This window comes from Diospyros lotus, chromosome 1 (genome assembly GCF_014633365.1).
Source record: "Diospyros lotus cultivar Yz01 chromosome 1, ASM1463336v1, whole genome shotgun sequence".
In the NCBI taxonomy this organism is placed as follows: domain Eukaryota; kingdom Viridiplantae; phylum Streptophyta; class Magnoliopsida; order Ericales; family Ebenaceae; genus Diospyros; species Diospyros lotus.
Window position 1 is genome coordinate 7,241,782 of NC_068338.1, and position 15,684 is coordinate 7,257,465.

General features: G+C 37.9%; 1 long non-coding RNA gene across 1 annotated transcript; it reads right to left on the bottom strand.

The window, feature by feature from the left end:
• Positions 1-1,334: 1,334 nt before the first annotated feature.
• Positions 1,335-2,610, bottom strand: LOC127798665 (uncharacterized). The gene is made up of 4 exons (XR_008022460.1): positions 2,454-2,610; positions 2,070-2,122; positions 1,607-1,837; positions 1,335-1,483 (listed from the first exon to the last, which is right to left on the bottom strand). It is a non-coding gene; the product is annotated as an uncharacterized LOC127798665 (long non-coding RNA).
• Between the last annotated feature and the right edge of the window lie 13,074 nt (positions 2,611-15,684).

A 15,684-nucleotide genomic window follows, 5' to 3' on the forward strand; every position in this document is an offset into this window, starting at 1 on the left:
ACAATGTAGAAATATTTGAGGCTAAAAGTGACCAAGGAATCTTCCTTGGATATTCAAATACTAGTAAGGCTTATAAAATGCATAATCTTAGGACAAACTCTTTGGACGAATCTATTTATATTAAATTTAATAAATCATTTGAGCCAAAGAGAAATAATGAAGATGAGGTAACAATAAATCTATTTAAGGAGATTTAGATGAGTTTCCTAAGAATACAAATTTGTAATCATCCTATGGATCAAAATAATTGGAGAACCAATTCAAGGTGTAAGGACTATATGTTTTTCAATGTGGCATTCATATCTAACGATTGAGCCAACTTGCATGGATCAAGCCTTAGAAGATGAATTTTGGATCAATGTTATGCAAGAAAAATGAAGGTTGGAAATTAGTTCTAAAACCAAAAGATTTTTCTATATTTGGAACACAATGAATTTTCAAAAATAAATTAGAAGGGAATTAAGGATAATAAATCCCTTTGGGTAGTTTAGAATATTGAAGTGGGAAAATTTCTTGTGCAAATTTTATTTCTGTTTAATAAAAAATAAAAATAATTAATTAATTAATTAATTAAAAAAACACAAAAAAAATCAAACCCTTATCTCTCTCACTCTCTCCCTCCTCTCACACGAATCCTCTCTGACTGCCTCTCTCTCTCTTGTCACCCTCACTGCTGCCTCTCCATCGTCTCCTTCGTCCATCACCTCCCATTTGAACCCTCTCCATCGTCACAGCCTTCAGATCCGTACCATCCGCCGCTTCTCCGTCATTGTAGCCTTCAGATCATGGCCTCTGTTATAGCCGCCTAGATCCGTGGTCGCCACCGCTACTTAATCTGCCAAGCTTCAGTGAGTCTTTCTCATTCAAACCCTCTTTGCACTCCTTTGGTATCTCCCTCGTTTGTTGCCGCCTCTCCGTTATGCAGTCAATTAGATCCACGGCGCCGATCAGATTCATGGTGAGTCTGTTCGTTTTTTCTTTTTTTGTCTTTGTGATTGTTCTTGTTAGGGTTTCACGGTTATTTGTTGTTCCAGCGAGATCTATCCAGATCCGACCTCCAGGTCTGTTCGTGTAACACCCCAATTTTCTTGAGCGTGTTATAACTTAGGATTTCAGAAATATAAAAATTTTTCATATCACAATCGCTGCCATACATCACACAAATTCCTAAAAACCCTAATTTTCACCTTCTCAACTTAACAAATCCAATATTAAATAGCTAAGACAGGTGTTAAAATTTCAAATGCGGAAGCTAGATCGAACCTGATATGGTTCACAACCATAACGCTTTATTTATCATAAAATTGTTCAAGACGTCTACAAAATATATTACATGGACATCATCAAATGATAACCGAACATCTTAAACATATCCAAAATTACATAGGTTTGCACATAAACATAGATATGCTAAACATGCTGCAGGCAGTAAAGTAAGCTTATCCTTCAGCTACCTCCTTTCCCTTAAAGCTGCTCGTCAAACCTGGAACGTTTGAATATTCCAGAGACATAGTCCAATTAGAAGATGAATCTTCTAGTGAGAAACTCCAAAAAAAAATAGTTTATATTGATGCATGATCAGGTATGAAAGGTATGAGAAAACAACGAGAACTACTCCGAAGTGCCTCGTGAACACGTTAGCCTTTTCCAACGAGAGCTTTCTCAATGGCGCACGCATAGCGCCTCTCGGGAGGTCCCTAACCATGTCACTTCGGCCCGACCTCATAGCACTCATGCAAGCACCACATCCGTTGTTCTTTAGGCTCACGGTCTTCCTCACGAGAGCTTTCTCGATGGCGCACGCATAGCGCCTCTCGAGGGATATCCGACTTTTACCCTGGGCCAACAACAAATGGGTACAACAGTATGGCCACACGAATTTTATAAATGCAACAGTTAGAAAGCCAATAGCATATATTTTTCAGAAAAATACATTTCATATATGCAACATGATTTCACGTAAGAGAATAACAAGCGTTTATGTATAAGAACTTCACAAAACATGTCTCATGCAATAGAAGTCTCTCATAAGAGAATAAAAAATAGGATTTGGAGTATAGGAGTCTCACCTTGTTGGTTTATCTCTTTGACGATATAATTTCACAGCAAACGGCCTAGGTTTCTGCAGAAAACATGCATTTTGGTAAACCTAACCTTAAATATTGTTACATAGGATTTAGGGTCATTAAATTAGGGGCATAATTGGAAAATGTCATGGAAAAAGGACCCATCACGCGCCCTCACGCGCCACAAGAAGGATAGCCACGCGCCCTCACGCGCAGCTATTATCCGGCGCGTGTAACTCACGCGCCTCCCAACAGAATTCGGACAGCTTCATCCCGATTTCGTTTTTCGGCCATAACTTCCTCGTTTTAACTCCGATTCGACCCCCGTTTGAACCTACGCGACCCTCTCTTCCCCCTCTACAGGATTATCAAAAAAAATGGACTTACCTCGCTTTTTTACTGACTGATTTTGGCAAATTCTGGCGAAGACCCGCAACTCCGACGAGGCTTGTTCTCTGCCGCTTCTTCACCGCTTTCTTCCCGCCTTCTTGCTGAACTCCCTTCTCTCTCTCTAGAGCAAGCTCCTCCTCTTAGAGTGCTTCACTCCTCAAACTTGGTTGGAATGATTTGAGAAGAATCCATGGTGCCTTTTTATAGATTTCTCCAACCAATCACATTATGCCACTTGTCAAAATCTTAGCCATGGACTCCAAAGACTCAAAGCCATAATTGAGTGGCTTTTGAAATCCAAAACTAGAATGAATTGATCTTTTGAAATACAAGCTAAAACCCCAAACTTCTTTCAAATAACACTTTGGCCCTTATTTCAAGTCCTTAACTTCAATATTTTACCACATAAACTCTTAATTTTATCCTTATTTCGTTTAGATAATTTTCTAATTACAATTACACCATCAAACATCAAATTTATCAAGATACTTAAAATCAAAAAATTAATAACTCAAAATTACTCAATATATACGATTTTTCGGAAGCCCTTTACCATCATTCGGTCTTTTTAGGCTACAACTTAGCTTAACCGAAAACCATTTCTGATTTGATTTCTTTCAGCGTCATAAATCTCGCCTCGAGATGCTCATCAAAAATATACCTTTAACCTTAGGTATCTAAGCTCTAGGGCACTCCCTGCAGTTGATTTGGTCACTTGTTTCCCTTTCAAGCCAATTTTTTTGGTATTTTAAACTCAATTAAAATACGTGGCAACCTTACAAAAATATGGGGTAGTACAGTTCGTCTGACTGTCTCTGTTTGTCCAGCCCAATCTACCCAAATCCAACTAGATCTACCCAATCCCAACATCTAACCAGATTTATCCAGATCTACCCAGTACCCAGATCTACCAAAATCTACCCAATCTTAAAAAAAAAAAAAAACTAGAAAATCATGTCAAGACTCGGTTCTCCATGCGGTGCTTACAAAGTCTTGAGAAAAAAATATGCCCAATTGTGCGTATTTGCCCCTTACTTTTGCCATGAAGAAGGACCTACTAATTTTGCAACTATCCACACAATTGTTTTGTGCTAGTAATGCCTCCAAACTCCTAGCCCAACTTCCAGTAAGTGATCGTTATGGAGCTGCTGCTATACTCTTGTATGAAGCTCAAGCTAGGCTTCAAGATCCTATTTATGACTGTGTATCCTACATTTTTGTCCTCCAACAGCAGGTCATCGATCTTCAATTTCATTTAGATTTATTGGAGGAATTACTATTTGCAAACTCTTATACAAACCCTCTCAATGTTCAAAATTGATTTCACCCAAAAACTAATTCAAACCCATATTATGACCATGGATCTTTCTTCGTGGATGATCCAAACCCTATTTGGAATTTTGAAAACCTAGTCATCCAAGAAGAAAATGTGTCATTTTCTTATTTCCAATAGGCTAGTTCACAACATTCTCCAGTCGAAACTAACAACAGCTAGTGGCCATTCCCAAGTGATATCAATGAACTTGGATACGTCGTGTTCAGCAACCATCATCAGCACTAAGCATTGGCGAAATCTATGGGTGACTTAGATTACTACTTTGTAGATTCTGTAATACTACTTGATGCGGTCACCAATCAAAACCCAGCCTAAGGTCGACCCGACTATACCGGAACAATAGCGCCGGAACAGTAGCACTGAAATAGTAGTAATAGTATTTTAATACTCATATATTTTAGGATTCTACTTGATTTAGGATTCTATTTCATGTTTGATTATGGTTTTATTTTTATTAAGATTCTAGTTGACTTTTACTTATGATTTATTTCTATTAGAATTCTAGTTGAATTTTTTTTACAAATATTAGATAGATTTGGATTAGCCAAACACTATAAATATGCTTAGGATCTAGAGTTTGTAATTAAGTTTTTCTCAATCAAGTTTCAGCAACCTATTTGGGTTTTCTTAGCAAACAGTCTTGTTTTTGCATCTTCTTGAAAACCAAGTTTCAGCCATTGAAAATTATTCTTTCAAGGGTTTATTTTGGTGTGTTTTGGGTTACCGTTTAAAACGGTCATATCTCCCTCATTCGAGCTCATTTTCACCTCCCGTTTGAACCTACAGACTCCTCATTCAGTGCTCTACAAAATTATGGCAAGAAATTAGACTTACCTTTTAATTTTTCTCACGGTTTCAGTTGTTTTCTGGCAAATGTCCATTTTCCGGCAAACCTATCGTTCTCCTTCATTTTTTACCCTTTTTCTCTTCCGTTTCCTCCAGAATTTCCCTTTTTTTTCCCTTAGAATATCTCTCCTAGAAATCTTCACCTTTCCTTCTCAAATGAATGCCCCAAAACCATTCCCAAAAGCCTTATTTATATCTATCTTCTGCGAATTATCTTCCATCACGTGTCGCCTTGAGATTCTAATCTTATTATGACATGCCACTTATGCCTTGAGATTTGTGCATGGTCAATAATTTCTTGCCACCTATGCCTCAAACTTTGTCTCTCATAATCACCTTGCAAGTTGTGGCTAATCACGTTTCGCCACCTCGAGGTAATTAATGATGCTTCATCATGACTTTCAAATAAGCCAATAGTTTTCTTCCACCTTGGGGGTTATTATTAATGAGGTTTCATCATTACTTTTCTAATGGCCAATAGTTTTATAGCACCTAAGCACCCTCATCATAACTTCCCATGTGCAACCAATCAAAAGCTTCCAAATATTATGCCAACTCATGCCTCATCATGACCTTTCCTTTGGGCTAATCATATCGCGCCACATATTACCTTGATCTTTGTGCACAATTATTACTATTCATGTGCATTAAATGAGTTGGTGCCATTTGCCCCAAACCTTATCTTGCCACATGTCTAAAATCATATTTGAATAGAATTTGGAATCCAAAGTTATATTGAAATCTAATTTGAGATCCAAAGTTAGATTTAATAAAATTTGAAGTCCAAAACTAAATTTGAAATCCATAACCATATTGGAATGTGGGCTCACATTCTAAATCTTTAAATCCCACATTTGGCCCTTCTACTTTCTAATATTGCACTCTTGCTCTGAACTTTTCGATAATTGCACTTAGACCCCTTGCAACTTGGTCCCCAAGCTATCCTAAAATTTTGTTTTTCCTCAAAACATTTGAATTTAAAAATCTCGGGTATTACATCCTTCCCCCCTTAAAATAAATTTCGTCCTCGAAATTTGTCCTAAGACTTACACCAAGTTAAAGTCTTCCGAGCATAATTTTCCAAGGGTGTACTGTTTCCTCAAACTTATTTGGATGACCTATTTGGCTAGGTGTGCCTCATTCAGTAAGGTTTACTTCAATTCTCTTGACTACCGGCACATATACTTCATTCGGAGCAATGGTCAAGTTTTTGACTTACCTTGATGGTCAATTGATGATTGCATTCTTGAGTCTTCTAATGTAGCTGGCTAAGTCTGTTCTTCGTACGAAAGCGGATTCACCAAGTTAGCAACGTAGATAACAATTCCTTCGGGAATCACATTCATAGTTAACAGGCTAAAAGCCTCCGCTAGTCCCCACTCTTGGGATACTAGAACAAGCTATTAGAGAAAATTTGTTCCATCATTATCCACCACATCCACCGAGGATAGGCTATTAGAATAGGCTCATTAGCCATCACATTCGACCTCCCAAGGTGGTACTAGGTTGCACAACCGCCATCCTTCAGAAATTCCACCCACCGTCGCTGCCTCATATTTAAATTCCTTTGAGAGAACACGTACCTCCAGCGTTTATGAAGACCCCAATTTTTTTCACATACCTAGTGCCTGCCAAAATTATAAGGCAACCACAAAAATTCCCAAATCATGGGTGATTTTAAGGATACTTATAATTTCTCAGCTGCCAAGACCATCAGTATAGACCCTAGCCCAACTTTAGGAACATCAGTATAGACCATGAATTCCCTGTTGCACAAAACATTACTAAAATAAAAACAAAGATTAAAACTATACTCACATGAATTCTCCTGTTCATATTTATTACATGTATATTATTATTTATTTTACATTTATATAGTTGCATATTATGTATATATATTATTGTGTATAGTGTATATATTATTGATGATTTAAATAAGATAAAAAAAATTAAAAATAAAAAATAAAATGAATATACAATTTATTTGTAAAAATTGTTTTTAAGTAGTTATTTATTAAATATATTATAATAATTTTAAATAAAAAGCTTAATATTTGTATTTTAATTAGTTCTCATTTTCATTTTAAAATAAAAAGTATAAATATAATATTATAAATGTTGTTGTCGAGTTAGTTATTTTGTAAATATAATTTTAAAATTAAAAATACAAATATAATGTTATAAATATTGTTGGTGAGTTAGTTATTTTAATTAATTAAATAAAATAAATTATTAATTATTAGAAATTTATTTATATATTTATATTACACAAATATATCAATTTATGTTCAAATTTTAATTTGTATATTTTATATTTTTATATATTTTATTATTATTATTATTATTTTATTTACATATAAAATTTTATTTTTTAAATTTTTTTTTTAATCAGCGACGAGACTTATACCTGTCGCTGATTTCGTCTCTAAAAATATTTGTTGCTAAATTTCAGCAACACTTTTTTTAGCGACGGATAGGTGCTCGTCACTAAATTAGTCGCTAAAAAATTTAGCGATAGATTTTGATATTTTAGCAACGGAATTTCTGTCACTAAAATATTGATTTTTTGTAGTGATTCATGTAAGGTTACACCACATTCCTAGTAAATAAAATTAGTTAAGAGCTGAATTAATAGAACCCATTGTTGTGTCATAAGCAAAGGCACATTAAAAGCTCAAGAGCCTAAAATATCTCTTTGAGGAAAAAGGTAAAAAATTCCCATACATGGGCGCTCCCATGCTACGCACAAGTTAGATAACCTTGATATCTGAAAATTTCTCTACGAAGATAAACAATTATCCATAAAGAATTCTTATTCTAAAAGAATTATAAAATATGGGGATAAATATCATCTATAAGAACTCAAATCCTAATGGATTGAGGAAATATAAAGATATATATTACTTGTATTGTAATTTTAATGGATATTAAAATGTCAATATAGACGTTATCTGTAAGAAACCCAATCCCGAATTGCTTAAGATTATTCAATATTCATCTATAAATAAGTAGACACTTATTCCTAAAAGGATACATTGCTAATACTGATTTCAATACAGTCTTCATCATCTTCAGTGTTTGACTTAAGCATTGGAGATTCAAGCGCCTTAACGACGACGTTTTTAATTAAATAAATAATTGTTATTGTTGTTGCCCAAAATACAATAATCTATTTTTAATTGAGGAGAGCGCAAGAGTCTTGGGAGTCGTGCCTTCACTGATGAGAATCTTGACGAGTAATTAGATCTGGTAGAGGTCCAGATCTAGTGATCTTACAGAGTTGAGGGTCTGATAGATCTGATGGTCTGGTGGATCTGGTAGACCTGGTGGGCTGATGATCAAGTGGCCCAAGATGAACGAGTGACCTGAGGATGACGAGTGGCCTCAGATGAACGACTGACCTGAGGATGACGAGTGGCCTCGGATGACGAGTGACCTGAGGGTGACGAGTGGCCGTGACCGAGTGACCTAAGGGCGACGAGTGCCCTTGATGACCGAGTGGCCTCGGATGACGAGTGACCTGAGGGCGACGAGTGGCCGTGACCGAGTGACCTGAGGGCGACGAGTGCCCTTGATGACCGAGTGGCCTCGGATGACGAGTGACCTGAGGGTGACGAGTGGCCGTGACCGAGTGACCTGAGGGCGACGAGTGCCCTTGATGACTGAGTGGTCTTGGTGACCGAGTGGCCTCGGATGACGAGTGACCTGTGGGCGACGAGTGGCCGTGACCGAGTGACCTGAGGGCGACGAGTGCCCTTGATGACCGAGTGGCCTCGGATGATGAGTGACCTGAGGGCGACGAGTGGCCGTGACCGAGTGACCTGAGGGCGACGAGTGCCCTTGATGACCGAGTGGCCTCGGATGACGAGTGACCTGAGGGTGACGAGTGGCCGTGACCAAGTGACCTGAGGGCGACGAGTGCCCTTGATGACCAAGTGGTCTTGGTGACCGAGTGGCCTCGGATGACGAGTGACCTGAGGGCGACGAGTGGCCATGACCGAGTGACCTGAGGGCGACGAGTGCCCTTGATGACCGAGTAGCCTCGGATGACGAGTGACCTGAGGGTGACAAGTGGCCGTGACCGAGTGCCTTTAGTGACCGAGTGGCCTACAAAACGAGAGCACCGTTAGGACGCGGGTGGGGGTCCCCGCGCAAACCCTCCGATGCTTAAGTCAGAATCTCGAGAGAAAATGAGAAAAGTATACTTTGATTACTCAAAATTGCGTACCTCGGAGTGAAGGTGGGGTCTCATATTTATAGTGGAGGAGAGAGAGAGGCTTCGCGGTTTTCTCGGCGGAAATCTCGCGGCCCATTATGGAAATTTCACAATGCTGATCATTTGGCGAGAGAGGGGGGATTCGGATGGATTGACAATCCCAAAGGGTCACTCAGTCATGCCGGGTGACTTCCACTCGGTTAGGCCGAGTTTGGGGAGGGACCACTCGGTATGACCGAGTGACCCTCTCCACTCGGTCATGCCGAGTGGGCCCCCACTCAGTTGGTCCGAGTGAGGGGGAAACTACTCGGCAACCGAGTGGTCTTAGCCACTCGGTTGTGCCGAGTGGTCTCAGCCACTCGGACCGACCGAGTGGTCTTTACCACTCGGTTGCGCCGAGTGGGCTCCCACCCGGCCTGGCCAAGCGGGTCTTCCTTGGCCATTGACTTTGATTTATCTCCTATTGGGGCCCACACTTGATCATAGATCCATTTCGCCCTCCCGGGTACATCAGTTATATTCAGATAACAATAATTTGTTAGAATCATATAGCAATGGCACTACAACCCAAGAGGTGGGGTGAATTGGGTGTTTGGGAAATTTAAAAACTTTATAGGAGGTTATGAAAATAAAATATAAAAACAATGAAACACAACCAAAATAAATGCAAGAGGGACACAAGGATTTATAATGGTTCGACTAAACTAAGGCTAATCCATTACCTTAACTCCTTATTAAGGATTTGAAACAATTCACTAAAATCTTCTACCACACCCAGTAGGCCCTCTAGCAACTTTGCTAGGAATTACAACCTTCTACTTCACAAGTAGGTCCTCTAGCTCACAAGCTAAGAAATATAAATCTTTTACAATCAATGCAAGCCCTCTAGCTATTCAAGCTAGAAAAACTGAGAATGATACAAAATAGAGGATCTAAGAGTAGACACTCTTAGTTATAATATATCTCAAAATAAACACAAGGTTTGAACAAAATGATACAAATGATAATCAAAGCCTTTTGAGAGAAAAATGAAAGCACAAGTGGAATGAAGAACAAATGTTAGCTCAAATGAATTTATTCTAGCTCATTGGTGGTTTTATGTACATCCTTGAATGGTATTTATAGGTATCCCAAGAATTTCAAAAGAAACTAACCATTTTTATAGTTGTTATTATTCACAACAATTGGATTATTGTTCATTATTCACTATTCAGTATTTGTAAGGGCTCACTCTCGAATATTCCCGCTAGCATAGGATATTCAAAAGGAGGTCATCATACATAATAAAACAAACAACTCATTTCATTACTAGCAGCGAAAACTAAATTAAGGTTCAGTTACACTTCTAATATCTCATGAATTTGGGCTCGAATGCTATACAAAATAAATAAGAAGCTCTAACGTTAACTATCCAAATAAAAATCATTTCATTTTAAGCCTCACCAAAACACTAATCAGGATCTTCAAGCTATGACGCATCTCCATACACCACTACCCTGGGCCTTAGTCCCACTAGACTCGCCCCCACTAACAGTTTTTCCTTTACCTGGAATGGAAAAGAATATCAAGTAAGCCACAAGGTTCAGAAAGCTCGAGGAACAATAACCAATGAACAGGGTCCAAGAATATGGTGACACCAAAAAGAGTAATCAAGAACTCCATAGTTATGTACAAGTTTCATAACTTATGAATTTATCAATTCAAAATTAAATATATCATACCACCATGTACCACTATGCAAATGTGCATAAAATTTCAATGTCAGTATCAAATCTCGCAGGCTCTCAAGCCATCAATTAACATATGCAAAAGTGCATCATGTAAATAGAATATCACAAATAAATATGGAGTCAACCTTCCGGGCTATGGCCACCTTGTCTAGTGCTAGGTGCTCTAGGGTACCATTTCTCTCCGTGCAAAATAATAGGTGCACAAGATATATATAACATGTACATGTATACATCATGTATGCATTTTCCAACCACATGCATTTAAATTCTCGTTTCCTCAATATTTATACTTTCAACACCATTTACCCATACCAGGTATTTTACCATCATCAGATAATTCAACATATCTTACTTCATAACATTTACCACATTCAAGATATAAATTATAACATAGAAATAATTTTGGGAGATGTTATTTAAGGTTAAATCTTGATTCACCATTTGAGAAGTATTATAGATTTAATAACTATTTTTCCCATCTTATAATTTATGTGAATTCATTTAACTGGTGCCAATATGCATTTACTTGCATTCATGCTCATAGCTCAACCATAAGAAAGAATGGGCAATCCGAAAAGAATTACATATCAAGGATTTTTTAAATTTTTAGATTTTGGGTGATTTCAAAGGACTAATTCAGGTTCTATATTTGATCAATTACCCCAAACAAAATTTTGAAATTTAAGTTCAAGAACTCTAGTTTCGGGAACAGAAAACGGATTCACAATCGGAATTATCCACCAAAAGTTATCCCACAAAAACTACCACAATGCGGAATTCAAAATAGTAAAATTCTAGATTTTTTACCAAGATTGATGGGACCATTATGGACTCAATATGAAGCCAAATAATGTGGGTAATATATAAAAATGAATCTTAGGATGTCTAGATTACATCCCAACAAACGGATCTCAATTTGGAGATGGGAAAAAAAAGTTATAGGCCAAAGAACACCATGTGGTAATACTACACGAAAACAGAAGCTATGAATTTCTTGGTAGAAATTAATCGGGTTGTTACAGGTTCAAAACATAACCAAATTATTCAAATAATATATAAAATCGAACCCTAGGAAGTTTAGGTTCCAACACATCAAACGGATCTTAAATCGGATATCATCACAAGGAGATACACCTAAAAGAATGAAGTATGGTCAGATTCGCTATAGTAAATCATGAATTTGAGAGGCACATTCGAATGATTTCTAGCACATTCGGATGATAGGAAAATTCATTTAGATGAGGGAATTGTAGCATTTGAATGTTAGGAAAAAATCAGTGTAATTTGATCAATTTTCATGCAATTCATTCGGATGTGGGAGGAACTCATTCGAATGAGGTCATTCTGGCAGTTTTGACATTGTTTGGTAATTAGGGCATAACTTTCTCGTCAGAGCCCCAATTAATATGATTCAAGATTCTATGGAAATAAAAGAAAAATATCTACAACCTTTGTGTTTTCAGTTTTAAGAGTTTCAGGCTTAATAAAGGTCGAAATCGGGTTTGAAGTTGTTATTGAAATACGTTCGAATGTGACTATACAATTTCAATAGTGTTTGGTATTCCGGGCATAACTTTCTTGTCCAAGATTCGATTTATGTGATTCAAGATGCTATGGAAAGATAAGAAAAATATATACAACTTTTGTGGTTTGAGTTTTCAAAGATTCGAGATAAATAGAGGTCGAAATTGGGCATGAAATTTGCTGAAATGGATTTTTTTTCTTTTTGGATATAGTTGGCATATATATATATATGAGCTATCCGAATCAAATAGTGGCTATTCGAAACAAGGGGGTTATATACAAGGGGATATTCAAATCATGGTATTATGATATAGGAATGCTCTTCGAATGAAACAAGGCCTGCATAAGGGCCATTCGAATCAAGAGAGGTTATTCGCATGAACAGTGAGGGAGAGAAAGAGCACCATTCAAATAGGTTCACAGCCTATTCGAATGGCCTTATTTACGCAACAACAAGAGAGAGAGCTCATATTCGAATGGCTAAGAGCCTATTTGAATGGGCTCCATTGCACAGAGAGACATAAGTATAAATATATATATGTGTAGGTTGTAACATCCCAAATTTCTTGAGCATCTTATATCTTAGGATTTCGGGAATATAAATTTTTTTTTTATCACAATAGCTGTCATACATCACACAATATCCCAAAAATTCAAATTTACACCTTCTCAACTTAACAAACCCAATAAACGAATAGCTAAGACAGGCGTTAAAATCTCGAATGCGGAAGCTAGATCGAACCTGATATGGTTCACAACCATAATACTTTATTTATCATAAATTTGTTCAAGACGTTTACAAAATATATTACATGGACATCATCAAGTGATAACCGAACATCTTAAACATATCCAAAATTACATAGGTTTGCACATAAACATAGATATGCTAAACATGCTACAGGCAGTAAAGTAAGCTTATCCTTCAGCTACCTCATTTCCTTTAGAGCTGCTCGTCAAACCTGGAACGTTTGGATATTCCAGGGACATAGTCCAATTAGAAGATGAATCTTCTAGTGAGAAACTCCAAAAACAATTTATATCGATGCATGATCAGGTATAAAATGTATGAGAAGACAACGAAAACTACTCCGAAGTGCCTCGTGAACACACTAGCCTCCTCCAACGAGAGCTTTCCCAATGGCGCACGCATAGCGCCTCTCGGGAGGTCCTTAACCATGTCACTTCGGCCCGACCTCATAGCACTCATGCAAGCACCACATCCGTTGTTCTTTAGGCTCACGGTCTTCCTCACGAGTGCTTTCTCGATGGCGCATGCATAGCGCCTCTTGAGGGATATCCGACTTTTGCCCTCGGCCAACAACAAATAGGTACAACAGTATGGCCACACGAATTTTATAAATGCAACAGTTAAAAAGACAATAGCATATAATTTTCAGAAAAATACATTTCATATATGCATCATGATTTCACGTAAGAGAATAACAAGCGTTTATGTGTAAGAACTTCACGAAACACGTCTCATGCAATAGAAGTCACTCATAAGAGAATAAAAAATAGGATTTGGAGTATAGGAGTCTCACCTTATTGGTTTATTTCTTCGACGGTATAATTTCACAGCAAAGGGCCTAGGTTTCTGCAGAAAACATGTGTTTGGGTAAACCTAACCTTAAATATTTTTATATAGGGTTGAAGGGTATTAAATTAGGGGCATAACTAGAAAATTTCATGGAAAAATCACCCCTCACGCACCCCAAGAAGTCTAGCCACGCGCCCTCACGCGCAGCTATTATTCGACGCGTGTATCTCACATGCTGCACAGCAGTCTCGGACTGCTTCGCCTCGGGTTGGTATTTCGGCCATAACTTCCTCGTTTTAACTCTAATTCGACTCCCGTTCGAACCTACGCGACCCTCTCTTCCCCTTCTATAGGATTATCAAAAAAAAGGACTTACCTCACTTTTTTGCTGACTGATTTTTGCGAACTCCGGCGAAGACCCGCAACTCCGACGAGGCTCGTTCTCCGCCGCTTCTTCGCTGCTTTCTTCCCGCCTTCTTACCGAACTCCCTTCTCTCTCTCTAGAGCAAGCTCCTCCTCTTAGAGTGCTTCACTCCTCAAACTTGGTTGGAATGATTTCAGAAGAACCCATGGTGCCTTTTTATAGATTTCTCCAACCAATTACATTATGCCACTTGTCAAAATCTTAACCATGGAATCCAAATACTCAAAGCCATAATTGAGTGGCTTTTGAAATCCAAAACTAGAATGAATTGAACTTTTGGAATCCAAGCTAAAACCCCAAACTTCTTTCAAATAACACTTTAGCCCTTATTTCAAGTCTTCAACTTTAATATTTTACCACATAAGCTCTTAATTTTATCCTTATTTCGTTTGGATAATTCTCTAATTACAATCACACCCTCAAACATCAAATTTATCAAGATACTTAAAATCCAAAAATTAATAACTCAAAATTACTCAATATATATGATTTTTCAGAAACCCCTTACCATCATTCGATCTTTTTAGGCTATAACTTATCTTAACCGAAAATCATTTCTGATTTGATTTCTTTCAGCATCATAAATCTCGCCTCGAGATGCTCATCAAAAATATACCTTTAACCTTAGGTATCTAAGCTCTAGGGTACTCCCTACGACTGATTCGATCACTCGTTGCCAATTCAAACATATTTTCGGTATTTTAAACTCACTTAAAATACGTGTCATCTTCACAAAAATATGGGGTATTATATTCTCCCCTCCTTAAAAGTATTTCGTCCACGAAATTTGAAACATACTCGAAATTATTGAAGGTTAAATAATTATTGCATTCTGGAATACAATTTCTGGAAGAAAATATAAAAATTCCCTACTCTATTTCCATTTCCTCGAACAGATGAGGATATTTCTTCCTAATTGTTTCCTCAAGTTCCCACGTTGCCTCGTCATCCGAGTGCTTTCCCCACTAAACCTTCACTAAGGGAATCTCTTTATTTCGCAACACTTGAGTTCGACGATCTAAAATTGCTCCAGGTGACTCTGGGTAGGTCAAGTCATTCCTTAGCTCAATTGTCTCCACCCGAACTCCGAGTGTTGGATCTGGCACATGCCTTCGAAGTTGGGAGACGTGGAACACATTATGAATCCCGGACAAGCTAGGCGGAAGCTCCAATCGATAGGCCAAAGGTCCGACTCTTTCCACAATCGGATATGGTCCTATATACCTTGGCTTCAACTTTCCTTTACCGCTTCCACGCATCACCAAATGCTGGGGTGACACCTTGAGATACACTAGATCCTCGACCTCGAACTCTAGATCCCTTCTTCTTTGATCAGCATAGGATTTTTGTCGGCTTTGTGCAGCTCTAATCCTCTCTTGGATTATTCGAATCTTATCGGTAGTCTGCTACACAAGTTCGGGCCCTAACATCTGTCGTTCCCCTACTTCGGTCCAACAGATGGGTGACCGACACTTTCTTCCATACAAAGCCTCATAAGAAGCCATCCCGATGCTACCATGGTAACTATTGTTGTACACGAATTCTACCAATGGAAGATGCTCCTCCCAATTTCCTCCAAAATCAATGGTACAGGATCTCAACATATCTTCAA